Source organism: Bos taurus, chromosome 1 (genome assembly GCF_002263795.3).
Source record: "Bos taurus isolate L1 Dominette 01449 registration number 42190680 breed Hereford chromosome 1, ARS-UCD2.0, whole genome shotgun sequence".
NCBI classification, from domain to species: Eukaryota; Metazoa; Chordata; class Mammalia; order Artiodactyla; family Bovidae; genus Bos; species Bos taurus.
The window spans coordinates 66,372,227-66,384,312 of NC_037328.1; the positions used below are offsets into that span (position 1 = coordinate 66,372,227).

A 12,086-nucleotide genomic window follows, 5' to 3' on the forward strand; every position below is an offset into this window, starting at 1 on the left:
TTTGGAGCCCCCCAAAATAAAGTCAGCCACTGTTTCCACTGTTTCTCCATCTATTTGCATGAAGTGATGGGACCAGATGCCATGATCTTCGTTTTCTGAATGTTGAGCTTTAAGCCAACTTTTTTACTCTCTTCTTTCACTTTTATCAAGAGGCTCTTTTTTTTTTTTTTTTTTTTTAAACTTTACATAATTGTATTAGTTTTGCCAAATATCAAAATGAATCCATCACAGGTAAACATGTGCTCCCCATCCTGAACCCTCCTCCCTCCTCCCTCCCCATACCATCCCTCTGGGTCGTCCCAGTGCACTAGCCGCAAGCATCCAGTATCGTGCATTGAACCTGGACTGGCAGTTCTTCTTCACTTTCTGCCATAAGGGTGGTGACATCTTAGGGCAGAATAATATAGTGCAGTGCAATATAATCCAGTTAGATTCAATTTAATTTCATTGATTTTAATATAATAAATGTTTATTGAGCAGCTTCTATTTGTCCAAAGAACTGTGAGGGATAAGCAGATAAGACATAATACCTGCTTCACATTGCTCATGGTCAACTAGCTTTAATACAGAACAGATTATGGTAAGTGCAATAATAGTATAAGTCATCTTTTTATCCTATTGAAATTCCTCTTTCTAAGATCACTGGTAATGATGCCATCAAACTGAGTGATCTTTTGTAAATTCTTATTCATGTTGAGCATTTTAGTCTGTTTATTGCTCCTATATTCTTGAAACTTCCTGGGCTTCTCTAACACTGTATTTTTCTGGTTCTTTTACTTTTTTGGATTCTTCCAAATTTGGCTGTTTTTTTTTTTTTGCTTTTTGTTTACTTCACTCTTTCCTGAATGTAGGCATTTCCCCAGTGTATAACTTTTACCCTTTTCCCTTTCTCCAGATTTTCCCTTAGCAAGTTCTGTGTGTCAGTTTTAGCTATATGCTGATGTCTCCTCAAACTCTATAATCTTAACCTATCACTCAAGCCCCAAGTGTGCATTGTAACTGCACATTAGCATTCATCTCCTGGATATTCCACCTTATCCTCTCTCCTAGCTTCCCTATACTTCTGCATCCAATCAGCTTTTAAATTCTACCAATTCTGTTTCTATATTATGTCTCATATTCCTCCTACCTCAACACTGAGTCACAACTACTCTAGTTTTGGTTGTCTTTAGGCTCTGAACTGGACTATTATAATGGATATGTGTGACGTTTTCATTGTTTCCCATAATCGTTGTTCATAATTGAATCCTTGCACTACTGTCAAATTAATTTTCCTAAAAGAAATCTCCATTCACATTACTACCCTGCTAAACATTTCTACTTACACGTTGTCTACTAATCTCATCCAACTTACCTTTCTGCTCTTACTGTCATACTTACTCCCTTTCAAGAATGTCCAATAGATGAACCAAATACTAATATTTACCTAATAATAGCCAGGAACATCTCTTTTCCATGTCTGTTTGCATAGTTTCTACTTCATGAAATCTCTTTCTTCCCCAGCCTTCCACATCCAAACTCTTTAAGGCTCAGTTCACATGCCACCTATGCAATGGAATATCCTCTGCCCCTTACTTTTCACCACTAACCAGAATTAATCTAATATTCTCTGAACTCCGTATTTTTCACCCTCACATGACAAATTCTCTCTTATAATAACTATGTGTATATGAATCTAATATCTTCTTCCAAACACTTAGAAAACAGCCTCATTTATAGTTTTTTATCCACAGCACTTAAAACAGTGCCTGGTACATAGGAGGCCCACAAAAAACATTTCAGTTAGTAAATATATCACCCTCAGATGAACACAGGCAGAAGACTGTGGGCAGGGTAGATGTGGGCAGGTGTGAAGATGACTTTTATTTTGTTGTGGGTATTGTGGTTGCTTTTAAAATAACAAAATTCTTTGAGGAATGAATAGGTATCTCTTTCAGAGGAAAGTGGGTTGGAGAAAACATGAATAACTTGTTCTTTAGGGATGTGTGGGGGTGTGGTGAGCTCACATGTCCAAAGACAATGATGACAAAAACATGAACAAACAAATATTTCAAACTCCTTTCCTTTTCTTCAGAAGTTAGCTTCAGGATGAAAAGTTTCCCGTAACATTAGAAACATTGCTCAGACCTTCAAACCACAATTTTCTGAATTTAGTACACAGCATATATTAAAGGTACTTCCTCTATATGAAGTCCCAGAATCCTAGCTTTGTTAAGAGAAAATGGGCACCCACGGTCCCTGACTTTTGTACAAGGAACTCACTGTGTCAGGAGAGAGGTGAAACTTCCTTCAGGGCTACATGTAGGAGAAAGTAGCCAATAGATACACAATGAAAAACAACTTTTTAAACATGGATACTGGCTTTTTACTGTTTCTATAAGTATCTACTGAGAAGGTTAACTACATGCTCAGATGCTATTTTTGATGCCAAGTTGCTTTTAAGAGAGAATAACATTTTTAGTCATAGTCCCTAGTGTTGGTTTATACCTGTGACCTGTGCCTGTCAGTCTGGTCTCCTGATCATAGCAATCACTGAAAGTCACTCTCTTAAGTGTGTTTTGCCAAATACTTTTGGATGTCTTTTCTACACTTCCTCTTTCTCTGAGTGGGTCTATAGCATATCCTTCCCCCTATCTTTTTTGTCTAGTCAGAGCTGACCCTCTTTATGTTAGGTCTCTTCCTTTGTCACAGTAGGTCTCTGCCTATTGCACATACTCCTTCTCAGTTCCTAAACTCTAATTTAAAATGTCTCTGGCTTTTTATATTCTTATGGAGAAATAAAATTTAAAACTTCTTTCTTTCCCCTTTCCTTTTTCCACATTAACTTGTTCATAAAACTGAAAGAATGCGGACTGTAAGAAAGAAGTTCTAGACCTAATTCTAATCCTAATTAGCATGGCACTTTAAAAATGTCCTTTGACTTCTGTGCATTTCACTTTCCTCATTTGCAAATGGAAGACTGAAGTCTGTCTGAAGCAGATCTCTGTCCTGTGGTTAGGACTGTAATATCCCCAATGACAACTGCATTTCAAATGCAGAATTTCCAAGTCTCTCTTGACTTCTCTCTTTTTCTGTTAAAGTTCTCTGCTGTTAGCTTCCTCACTTATATTCTTCATATTTTAGACTAATTCCTTGAATCTTTTACCTAGAAGGTAGGCTTGTTTTTCTTTTAAGGCAATTACACTTCTCTCACTTGTTTAGTCCAACAATCTGATATTGCCCTGATCTCCCAACACAGACTATCACTCCAGCTCAGACTCCTTTTGTTTTTTCTCTGTGATGATTTAGCATACATCATCTATTTTGTGTTCATAATAGCTGGCCTTTTCTCAGTTACTTTTTATTCCGTTTCTTTCTATTCATTCTTTTTGTTCCAATGAAGAAAACTTTTCTACAGAAGACACTACAAGGCCTTTTAGGAAAGCCTGTCCCTTCCTTTTTCTTATCTCCTATTTCCCATTATAAACCCTCTAAGATCCTTTCCCTGGTGAGCCAACCTAGGAATATTTAGCATTTAGAATGAGAAATCCACATCCTGAGGTTTCTGGCATCTCCAGCCTCTCTTTGCTATCTTCATTCCATTTTTTTGTATTCCACTTTAGCACATGGTACTTTAAAATTTGCAGAAGTAAGCTATATAATTTCTAAGGTTCCTTCTAGTACTAATATTCTACTTATATGTAAAGAGAATTCTGGTGTCCCAATACACATAATACATATTGTATATTTGATTGCATGCCGTGTTTCAGTGTGTGTATCTCAACGCAGGTTCCTACTGGAATTCCTCACTCTTTCACTTACTAGTTGTCATTCAGATCTTTTTTTGAAAAACAATATAACGTTTGGGGGGAATGGATACACATATATGTATGGATGAGTCCCTTTCTTTGCTGTGCCCCCGAAACAATGTTAGTTGGCTATGCTCCAATAAAAAATATAAAATACTCCAATATAATATACTCCAATATAAAATAAAAAGTTAAAAAAGAAAGAAAGAACAACATAACAGTAAGTCCCTATCAACTGCATGAGCTATGTATCACTGAACAGTATGTTCAAAGGCCCTGCCTGGCTCCTTTCTTACCCTTGCGAAATAGTCCATGAGGAAACTGTGGTGGGGATTACAATAACCTAAGTATTCAAATTAAACCCTTTACCTCTTTATCCCAGTGACTGTGTTTAAAGAAAGTTCTTTGTTCCCTTATTTTCCTGTTTATGTGATTCTTTCTCATTCCTTGGGGAAAAACCTGAGGTCAAACATATCCTGTTCTTCTGGTTCTCCTTTCTTAAAACATTATCTCTCACTACAGATCAAATCTGTTCATGATATATCTGTACAAGATCAGGGATTCTCTGTGTGGGGTAGGTAGGAAAAAACAGAAAGCATGAGAAAAGAATGTCCCTAATGCTATAGGGTGAAGAGTTACTGTGCCTTTTTCTAGTCTGTTTGCTTCATTCGCCATTATTATTTATATTTGCATTTCTCATATAATTCTTTCCTCCTCCACCCCTTCCTCCTCCTGCTCCATTTATCCTGGCACTGAGAACAGTATGAACTCTGAGTCTGTATTGCTCAAATCTCTGAATTCTGTTTGTAGACTGACGGATTTAACTTTCTCAACAGGACAATCATCTATCTCTCCTTGGTGTATGTGCTTGGCCATGTGATTAAGTCCATGGGTGCCTTACCAATACTGGGGGGACAAATGTTACACACGTAAGTAAAATCATGTAAATCATGTAGATATCATGTAATCATAAACCTCCTCATTGGAAAAGAACCACTTTCCTCCATTGGACAGGTAAATGTTTCATGGATTCATTATAGATGTTTCTCTATCTTACTAGAGATGTCTCTTTATTTTACAACCTACTATTTTACTGGGCTTCCCTGGTGGCTCAGAGGTTAAAGCGTCTGCCTGTAATGCGGGAGACCTGGCTTCAATCCCTGGGTCAGGAAGATCCCCTGGAGAAGGAAATGGCAACCCACTCCAGTATTCCTGCCTGGAGAATCCCATGGACGGAGGAGCCTGGTGGCCTACAGTCCACAGGGTCACAAACAGTTGGACACGACTGAGCGACTTCACTCACTATTTTATTTTTTATTTTTATGTATATATATTTTTTGCCTTTTGCGGTCATATTTGTTTTTAATTTATATTTATTTTAATTGGAGGCTAATTACTTTACAATATTGTATTGGTTCTGCCACACATCAACATGAATCCACCACGGGCGTACACGTGTTCCCCATTCTGAACCCCCCTCCCACCTCCCTTCCCATACCATCCCTCCGGGTCATCCCAGTGCTCCAGCCCCAAGGATCCTGTATCAAACCTGAACTGGTGATTCGTTTCTTATATGATATTATACATGTTTCCATGCCATTCCCCCAAATCATCCCACCCTCTCCCTCTCCCACAGAGTCCAAAAGACTCTTCTATACATCTGTGTCTCTTTTGCTGTCTCTCATATAGGGTTATCATTACCATCTTTCTAAATTCCATATATATGCGTTAGTATACTGTATTGGTGTTTTTCTTTCTGGCTTACTTCACTCTGTATAATAGGCTCCAGTTTCATCCACCTCATTAGAACTGATTCAAATGTATTCTTTTTAATGGCTGAGTAATATTCCATTGTGTATATGTACCACAGTGTTCTTATCCATTCATCTGCTGATGAACGTCTAGGTTGCTTCCATGTCCTGGCTATTATAAACAGTGCTGCGATGAACATTGGGGTACATGTGTCTCTTTCAATTCTGGTTTCCTCAGTGTGTATGCCCAGCAGTGGGGTTGCTGGGTCACTATTTTATTATACCAAATTGGTTAAGAAAAAATATTTAACTAGTTGAACTCTTTCCTGCTTTATCTGAGCTCATGTGTTTTTATTAAATATTTGGAGACTTGTAGAATGCTCAGTTAGCATCCTTTTCACAGAAGCTCTACATATGCTTGAAGACATGAAAATCTTCATGCCCTCCGTATTCCTTCACCTGTTTACCCATCCACACATTGTACTTTAACAGAGTTTTAAAAAATGTCCATGATACTTCTTTATAGTATATTGTAGAATTAATATTCAAAGCTTGAATTATTTCCACTTATGTGTAGTTCCATATATTCCAGTTGCTGTGTCCCTCTTTGTTAAGTTATTGATGTTTATGATGCCAGAGAATCTTGATAGGCTCTGACGTTTGTTGGTTCACTCAGAGAGGATTAGACTTGTTCATGAAGCAGGTTATATATATTTGTGTTTATAATGTGGCTAGACATGTATTCTCCATTGAGTTAAGAATTTTGTTTGAGATTTAATGGATATTAGCTTAAGCTCAACATTCAGAAAACAAAGATCATGGCATCCGGTCCCACCACTTCATGGGAAATAGATGGGGAAACAGTGGAAACAGTGTCAGACTTTATTCTTCTGGGCTCCAAAATCACTGCAGATGGTGACTGCAGCTATGAAATTAAAAGATGCTTACTCCTTGGAAGGAAAGTTATGACCAAGCTAGATAGCATATTGAAAAGCAGAGACATTACTTTGCAAACAAAGCTCCATCTAGTCAAGGCTATGGTTTTTCCAGTGGTCATGTATGGATGTGAGAGTTGGACTGTGAAGAAAGCTGAGTGCTGAAGGATTGATGCTTTTTGAACTGTGGTGTTGGAGAAGACTCTTGAGAGTCCCTTGGACTGCAAGAAGATCCAACCAGTCCATTCTGAAGGAGATCAGCCCTGGGATTTCTTTGGAAGGACTGATGCTGAAGCTGAAACTCCAGTACTTTGGCCACCTCATGAAAAGAGTTGACTCATTGGAAAAGACTCTGATGCTGGGAGGGATTGGGGGCAGGAGGAGAAGGGGACGACAGAGGATGAGATGGCTGGATGGCATCACTGATTCGATGGACGTGAGTCTGAGTGAACTCCGGGAGTTGGTGATGGACAGGGAGGCCTGGCGTGCTGCAATTCATGGGGTCGCAAAGAGTCAGACACGACTGAACAACTGAACTGAACTGAACTGAGATACCTTGTTATTGTTGTTCCACCAGAAATCACTGACATTTCTTCCATTAGTTATGACTAACTTAAGATTTTATTTTGTGGTTACTAAGAATATGTGGGATAAAGGTTCACAAGGTCTTTCTATTGACATGTCCCTTTGACTATGATGATACTGAGAACAGTCTTAACTCTGGAGGTCCTTGAGTATCAGCTTCTATATGTTGTACACATGAGGTAAATTAAACTATCAGGGACAAAATCTTCCCATGTAATGATACTTTCTGGCAGAAACTCAAGGATTATGAAGATAAGTGCTCCTGAGTCTCTCCCAGGAGGAAGCCATTGGGAAGTGCCCACAATATAGAAATGTGAAGGAGGTCGTGCCCTTGTACACATATTTTTTTCTCTTATAGCTCTATATTCCATTTCTACAGTTGTGTTTAGTATCAGTATGGTTAGTACTCTCACATTTCCATTTCAGAGTCCTGTCAATGGTCGGCCTGAGTCTAATAGCTTTGGGGACAGGAGGTATCAAACCCTGTGTGGCAGCTTTTGGTGGAGACCAATTTGAAGAAAAACATGTAAGAGTCCTGTCATTTCTGTATTTTCAAGAATTAGAGCAGGCATTAAATGACAGGTAGCCATTTGCTAAGACTGAAGTAATCCAGTAGTTAGAACATATCTGAGTAGTGTTCAGTGCTGGGTTCAGTACTGATCATTAATGAAGAGAAAAATGGAAACATTTCAAAGGAATATGACCAGGACTAAAAAGATGCAGCTTAGGAAGAAAAATTGATGGAAATGAAGATATTTAGACTGGATAAGATAAGACTTAAAAGAGAATATTATAACTATCTATAGATACTGGAAGTTGTTGTTTAGTCACTCAGTTGTGTCCAACTCTTTGCAACCCCATGGGCTGCAGCACGCCAGGCATCCCTGTCCATGGGATTTTCCAGGTGAGAGTACTGGAGTGGGTTGCCATTTCTTTCTCCAGAGGATCTTCCCAACCCAGGGATCAAACCTATGTCTCCTGCATTGCAGGCAGATTCTTTACCTTCTGAGTTACTCCCTTTATATAGATATTGGAAGGATGTCAGTAATTAAACCAAAGTTCAATGAGAGAAAGCTATAGGAGGTTAGCTTTTCACTTGGTGAAAGGAAAAACTTCAAATACTAATGAGTTCACTCTCACTTAAGGTATTTAAGAAGTTACATGGTCATCACTTTGGGAATGGGAGGTGATAAGTAGTTTGGAGATGATATAAGCATCTCTAGCTTTGGGATTCTATGAAGGAGAAAATGACCATTTGGAATAAAACAGAATGAATATCTTTAGATGATCCTGTCTTGATGATCATTCCTTCTTTTCCTAGACACTTTCCACTGTCCATGGGGGATGGGGGGACAGTATGAATAAAGGTAAAAACATACCTGTTAAGGAAGCAGTGACAACTAGGCAAGGAAAATACTCTATTCTTAGATCAACCAACATTTCTAGCTTCCTCTTTTTACCTCTCAGTTTTCCTTTTTGACAGTCTTCATGTATTATTCCCTCTTCTATAGCTATTTATCATGTTTCTTTTATCATGTTTGTTTTTTACTCTTGTTCTTTCTCTGTATCATGTCTTCCTGCATTTCTCTAACCTTTCAGACCATGTGGGTTATTTTATATTCTTTTTTTTTTTTTTTATTCTTTATCTACCCAAGGGTTCATAGATTATAATTGCTTGCTCACCTTAGAGAAATCACCAAACTCTGGCAAATGGGATTCTATGCACAATGAATTCTACACATAGATGAATGGAGCAGGTTTAAATGGGGACCAGAAGAGGAAGCAGAACACACCATAAATGGAAAATGGAGATTGTGCTGATGTGTCAGGGGAGTCAGAATGAAGCACAGAAGTGCATAATGAATAAAGTGTCAGCAACTTTATTTGAAAGCTGCTTCATTTTGTAAGTGCTCCACAAAGATATTTCAGTAATAGGACAAACCCACTTCCAAGTTTCCACTGGCCACTGCCCAGCCCACAGACTTTCTTTAATAGTCTCTGGCAGACTTCCCATGAGCATTAGGTAAATTATTCTGTTTGATCAACAATTTACTCAACTGTTCCATATTCTAGTCCTATTCCTACCACACATTCCACAAAATCTATTATTTAACTCAGCCACTCATTCACTAACTTAATTCAGTTTAATAAACATTTACTGAATCTAAGATAAGACAGGTGCTATGCTAGTGATGCTTGTGAGGATTACAGAAAGTAATTTTTTTTTTTCTGCTCTAAAGGAACTCTCAACCTACTGAAACAGAAATTTAATACAGAGACTAATACTAGAATAAACACTATAGGACACAGTACATAGACATAGTATACAAGATGATCATTTTTGCCAATATAAAAGGGTAAAAAAATGTTAAAGATGATTGTACTAGGGTGTGAAAGATAGAGAAATGTTTATTTTTGGTCAGCAAGATATGTGTTAAAATATCTAATATGACATTCACATACTTTGGAGACAGTATCTGAATCGTACCTCTTAATGAGTCTGAAGAGGTGGGGGGTGGACCAAGGAGGCACATTGAACTGATGATTTGTCCTGTTTTGGCTTTTTTTTTTTTTTTTTCAGGCAGAGGAACGGACTAGATACTTCTCAGTCTTCTACCTCTCCATCAATGCAGGGAGCTTGATTTCTACATTTGTCACACCCATGCTGAGAGGTTGGGATCTTTTCTGAGGGCCTCTGTATAAGCTTTACTCTGCCCAGCCAGAATTCCATTCAAGGCTTCTTACTGTCCACCTTATCCTTTTATATGAGTTTGAAAATCTGAGCGAATTTCTTTTAATCTTGATTTGTCTGGCCCAAAAGAAGGATTATGGATTAGGTGTTGGGAGGAAAGAAGATGGCTATGTCTATGACCTCAAAAACCTGAGCTTACAGAACAGAACATCAAAAATTTAAGATTCAGGATTAATTTGGTTCTGTTTTTTCCTGTAGGAGATGTGCAGTGTTTTGGGAAGGACTGCTACGCATTGGCTTTTGGAGTTCCAGGATTGCTTATGCTGATAGCTCTTGGTAAGTGCAGTGAAGGAAACTAATAACCACTGATGCCTTCCACGTGGAAAGCATGAGTAAGCACTATACACAGACTATTTTATTTAGTCCTCACGCAAACCTATTAGGTGTTATTGTAGGGGTTTCCCCTAGACATTGTAGATAAATTAACTGAATAAAGTTAGAAGCCTTAAAAAAAATAGTGCCCACAGTTATATAATAAGCTTCCTGAGAGTTTTAAAAAGACTGATCCTTGGATGCCATGTAGAACCAAATAAATCAGGATCTCTGTGGGATACGGCTGTGGCATCTAAAATTTTTTAAGTATCTAGTTGATTCTAATTGTAGTCACAGTTGAGATGTACTGATCTACATTGCAATATATAATGAAGCAAAGAAAATAATCCTTCCTCTTGAACCAGCTTATTTCATCTGATAACTATCTGGTAACTGGAAGATGTAAAAACTTTTTGGGACTTTTAAAGCTTCTAGGGTCAGCTGTTTCTGCCTTGCTCTGCAATGCTTCCAAGAAGTTTGCTCCTGAGCAAAGAGAATAAGAGGAGTTGAATAAGTAGGGGAAAACTGATGCAACTTAGATCAAGTGGCATTCTCTTTACCACTGAGAAACCAGCAATGGAAGAGGAAGAGGAATATATGCGTTGCTTAGTTTAAACAGTCTAAGGGGAAACTTGGACATGATTGTTTTTAATCATTGACCTGGAAACCTGTTCTCACACTGAGCCTGTGGGTGACACCCCCCTGGAGGATATCCAGTCCAAACACATAAAGAGCTCAATAAAGGATAAAGAGCCCAGAGGCTCAGCTAATTATTTTCAAACAGAGTTTGGGGGATAATAATATTACTCAGGCAAGTTGCAATTCTAATTCCAAGGAAATTTATGTGTTAGTTTAGGGCCCAGTGATAATACATTCTGCTTCCTTCTCTCTTCAAAGCCAAATATATTCCTAGTTTTCCTGATTAGTACTATGTCTTTTTCTCTGGATCATTGCACAATATTATTTACATATCATAGTAATTATGAAGATCAAAAGAGATGCTTTTGAAATGTTTACAAATTATGAAATGTTTAATTGAATGTTAAATGTTAAGTGTTAGCTGTCATCATTAGTTACTTCAGTTTTCTGGGTACTAATAAATCAGTTCTCTGATTTTTCACTATAATTTCATTTATTTGATTTTTTCACTCATTAATTCATTCAACAAACATCTATTTAATGAACATTTAATGTGTTAGATTCTGTGCTAGGTACTGGGATCACATTGTTGAATTAGGTAGCTACAGAATTTATGCTTTCAAAGGATTTATTTGGTCCAGCAGGAAGAGGGAGACAGATAAGTAAACAGGATCTTTCAATATAGTATCATCAATGTCACAACTAGAGAAATACAGAGGAAGCTATAAGAACACAGAGGGATACCTAAGACTTTGAGGCTCAGAAAAGCTTTGCCTAAAGAAATGATAGGGAAGGTAAGACCTAAAGCATTAACAGCAGTTAATCAAAGAAGAGATTGAAAGTGAAACAGAAATAGGACATGGTATCTATAAGACAAAGGGTTGAGAAATAGTATGACATATTTGAAGGCCTTGAAGGAACAGAGGAGAAAGAGGAGAAACTGACAGAAACCAGATAATGAAAGGCTTTTAACTTATTAAGGAATTAGAACTTTATCAGGAGAATAGTAGGGAGCTTCAAAAGGGTTTTAAATAGAGGTATGATCGTTAGATGTTTATTTTTCAGTGGTATTTCTGACTGTAATGTGGAAAAAGAATGGATTAAGGGTGAGACAAAGGATACTCTTTGTCTTGATTATTGAATTTTGGGTACTTCCTTAAATTTTGTGCTCAAGGTGAGTGCCTACCTTGGCTCACCTTCTTCAGCACTGACAGAACTGACAAACTTGATATGATTAGATGTGTGAAAGTAAGAGAGAAGATAAGCCAGTATTGAATGCAGCATTCTGACTTGAGCAAATGGGTGGATAGTAGGAGTATGCTCT

At 37.8% G+C, this 12,086-nt stretch overlaps 1 long non-coding RNA gene across 1 annotated transcript in view; it reads right to left on the reverse strand.

Annotated features, from left to right (window-relative positions):
* The window catches only part of LOC132345641 (uncharacterized), a 66,475-nt gene that overhangs the window by 27,850 nt on the left and 26,539 nt on the right, over positions 1-12,086 (reverse strand). The window lies entirely within an intron of this gene.